Source organism: Thermobia domestica, chromosome 9 (assembly GCF_964235325.1).
Source record: "Thermobia domestica chromosome 9, izTheDome1.hap1.1, whole genome shotgun sequence".
NCBI classification, from domain to species: domain Eukaryota; kingdom Metazoa; phylum Arthropoda; class Insecta; order Zygentoma; family Lepismatidae; genus Thermobia; species Thermobia domestica.
In genome coordinates, this window is record NC_137462.1 from 132,285,023 (window position 1) to 132,289,676 (window position 4,654).

Below are 4,654 nucleotides of genomic sequence, written 5' to 3' on the forward strand. Positions count from 1 at the left end.
ATATATAAAATTACAAATAAAAAAGAATGCGCTAAGCATCTGTCAATAAAGAATAAATATACTCAGAGAAGTAAATAAACATGTCTGGCATATGCTAAATCCTGATTAGTGAGATTGAACAAGACTCGCAAAAATTTCCGTTAATTTTTTTAAAGCTAACGAAGATAGATCTATGAAAAAAGCATAAGGTACATACATATAATGGACATAGTGAGATAAAATAAAATGTTGTACATAGGCCTACCGTATTCAATTATAGTATTTATTTATATTACGAATTAATACAACTTACAGTGAACAAAAAAAGAGCCTACATACGGTTTCAAAGGCCAAGACAAAAAGTAGATTCTATGCCCTTATCAGCGCTTCTCCCTCTACTTTTGGCTTCCTTTTGATCTATTGTGTATATTATGCTCCTTGTTCCATATCTCTAGACCAGCTAGAGAACGAGTTGTTGGTATTTGGAATTTACTATGTAAATTGCACTTCGTAAATAAAAGCACATCTAGGGTGTGGCCTAAAGGTAAAATGTGGAGGGTAACAAGTAAACGAAGACCTTTACAGAAAACGTAGTTCATATACCTAACCTCTCACAAAATGTCAAAAATTTTTCTAAACGCTGCATTCCAGAACTTGAACATTAAAGTGTAACATTCGTTGTTTGCAACCTAGGTTCCGCCTAATCAAGAGAATTTAACCATTTTGTCTTTACCTTTAAATTCATGCGACCGCGAAATATTTCCTGTTAAGACAGCTTTGACTGTAATAAAAGCCTGTATTCAAAAACCTTATGTTCTTTTTTAAAAGAAAATAAATCCACTTGAAATTACTTTTTGTATCCAATTATATGTAAAATCTAGGATATTTTCTTCTAGCGTAACATTGTCCGTTTCAAATAGCAACAACTTACAACGTATAATATTGATACTTTAAATGGAATAAATTGATTTGAGCGAGACATGGAGCATGAATGGGAAGAAGGTAAAGTTATCGAAAACATAACAGAAGACTTAGTAGGAAAGTTACGTTTCGAGAAACTGAGGTGCATATCAAAGCAACACATTGCTTATATTTAAATAGTCTCATAAACTCCTTAAAGGAAATCTTGGGAACTTATCTCCTTATCTCAGAAAGTAACTGCTGTGACAAGTTTTAGATTTTGTATAAAGCAAATATTTTAATTAATTTAGAGCTCATTCTCAAAAGGGTTGTTCATTTCTTCCCGAAATACATTCTTCAACTGTTTCTTTGGGAAGAACTCTGTCGAATATATATATATATAAAGCTACATCTAGATTATTTAATAGTTCTATAAACTTCTTACTAGTCTTCAAACTGCTATGAAAATATAAGAAGGCCAAAAATAAAACGCTGCTGAAATTTGAGGTTTTGCTGTCGAATAAAATAGAAAACTATTCTCCTGAAAACAAGCTTACTTACTTTGAAAGTATTACTTGCTTAGCGTACACTTTGCATAATATATTTTCTTCTTGAATTGATAATGTCTCTCAACTTCAATGCAATGTTTCAGAAGATAACTTTTAGAAGATTTTCGGACCCATTTAGTTGTAGTGCTACATCTTTGTAAAGTTTTTGTCCATTTTTGCCCACCCAAGAAAAAAATTTGTACCATTCAAATGAACAAAGGAGGATCATTTCAAAATTTGGCCACATCGATCACCTGTAGTGCGACATCCTTCGACTGGATCACCTATAGTACATGTGAAATTTGAATTTTAACAAGCTTAAAATTTTGTTCAATTTTTGTGCATTCATGTATTACCAAGAAATCATTTTGTACTATTAAAATAAACGACGTAGAGCCATTTCAAATATTGGCCACTTCGATTACCTATAGTGCGTCACCTTCAAATTCGAATTTTAATCAGCTCAGAATTTTGTCCAATTTCCGTACATTTTTGTATCATAAAAAATGTACCATTCAAATTAACAAAGGAGGGCCACTTCAAAATTTTGGACACTTCGATCACCAGGAGTGTGACATTTTTAAATTCGAATTCTAACTTTCTTAGAATGTTCTCTATTTTTGTAGATGTTTGTACCACCAAGATAGTTGAAATTTGAATTTGAAAATGTCTCACTACAGGTGATCCAAGTGGCCAAATTTTTAAATGACCGTCCCTCTTTATTTCAATGGTATAAAATTCATTCTTGGTGTTACAAAAGTGTTCTAAAATTCGACACGATTCTGAGATAATTAAAATTCGAATTTGAAAAAAGCTCACGCACACAGTGTTTGTGCACCACAAAGTTCACTTGGCACGAGCTGGGATCGATCCAAAGACCCCATGCACCAGAGGTGAACGCTCTACCACTGAGCCACTGCGATCCACCTCGGTGATTTGTCCAAAGGACATGACTATAATATTTTTGTGGTAATAATACGTAGCGTTTGCCACGAACATTAAAATATTGAATATTTCAATAGATCATGTGGAATGAGTGAGCTAATCTTTTTCAGGACTAAGGATTTAAGAATATCTAGAATAATATAGGAAAAAATATTGTTTATGACACAAAAGAAGACTAGAATTGTATTTTATTTAAGTTTTCCAAATTTTGCCCCGAAATAGTGGTTGCCCTGAGTAACTCTTCGCATCCTCAGTTTTTTCGAGGGAGGTACCATTGAAGTTATAAATGAAGTGAAGATCAAAAGCATCACAAATTATAGTTCTGAAATTAGAAGGTAACTTCCAATTGTCTTACGCAAAGAAATCTCGTCTAACAGATTTGTCATGATCTAGACCTATCAGCCTTTTGAATGCTTCTCGATGAAATTTCAATCAGTGTGTGTCGTGGAAGTAGGGAGGGGAGCGCAGAACAACAGTCCACATGACATGAGGTCTCTTTTAACAATAAAACGTTCTTTTATTTTAAGTGTGTTCTGCTATCTAAGCTATTAGGATAAGGGAGAATGAACAGTTAGGAAGAGAAAAGCTGCTATAATTTTCATTGTGGATGGATTTTAAATTTCTGGGCTGTCGCCACCTATGGCCGTTTACCCCGTCACGTTTGAGGGATGACATGCCTCGATAAGCACAGTCTCCGGGGAAAGGGAAGGAAGAAAGGATTGGGGAAGGAAGGAAGCGGCCTGGGACCTACATATTAGATAGCAGATCGGCATTGGACTGGTGTAAATGAGAAAAACCTAATTCAGGATCATTGGCCTAAAAAAGCTTTTTAAAAATTTAGACTGAGTGCCCCCAGCGGGAAGCAAACCCGGAACCGCTAGCACCGAAGAGAATTTTCATTGTGTAATACTATACTGTTTTCAATCATTACGCAGGAAATTAAGCTGATCCGAGGTCTACCAGCTTCTGGTAGAGATGCCAAGGAATGCACTTTCCCTGGGAATGTACTTTATGTCTTAGGACAATTAATTTGGTGGGTCCTATAAACGTATGACCCCATGCCTACCATCACCCTCCTCCGAAATATAAACCCGGAACCTTGTGAACGAAGTCCTTGCCTCTTAGACTTCACGACTACCGAGATTGGCAGTCAACTAGTTTTTAGTATTCAGATACAAACCACTTCATATTTTTACATGATGTTATAATAATTATAATAATAACAATAATAATAATAATAACAATAATAATAATAATAATAATAATAATAATAATAATAATAATAATAATAATAATAATAATAATAATAATAATAATAATGTGTTATAGTAGTATCATTGATAATAATTATATTGTCTTAGTAGGATACTTGAAGAGAGTATTTAGAACTGCACACAGGATTTGGCTCGATTTGGCTCGTTCTGACTCGACGTATCTATCTTAAAAAAAAAAAAAAAAAAAATCAGAGCTATGAGGATCGCAAATATTGCTATATCGCGTCGATAGTATTTCTTCATTTGTAACATCTTAGACCACTAACAAAATTCACTCTCGTGCTTTGCTGGTGAAAAATAATGCTCACCGACAACTTTCTTTCGGTAGCACGATTTACAAAACGGCACAAAACCCGATGGAATTGTATACTAGTTTTATTTTTGAAAGGACAAACAAAATGCTCGACTCTTGCACTGTCACACAAATAATAACTAAGTTTTAAGATAACTAATAACATATAGAATCACGTACTAATGAAATCACTTCGAAATATATCACCACTATTTTTTTGCGGCCCGCACAGGAAACTGATCTGTGCCGACAGTGGCACCGTAGTTTTGCAAGACCACCGCTCCTAATTGTAAGCATTGAGAACACTTGTACGAGTACACACGATTATTTTATCTACTATGCTGGGACCCAGGCTCGCCAACCATATGATAATTTATCGTGATATACGATAATTTGAGCTTTAATGCTACATATGATGATGTCCATTGGAGGTTCTAGTAGGTAAAAGCTAGGGGGGGGGCAGCCAGAATCCCGGGTATGATAGGAAAAAAGTGAAATCTTTGAGTTTTACGTCCCACAGTTATGCCGGTTAGGCTAAAGGAGACGGTGATAATGAAAGATGAGTGAAATGGTGGAATGAAGAAAGTGGGAGGAAACGGGAGTACCCCGAGAAAACCCACGAGCACGGTGTTTGTCCACCACAAAGTTCACTTGGCGGGGGCTGGGATCGAACCCGGGACCCCAAGCACCAGAGGTGAACGCTCTTCCACTGAGCC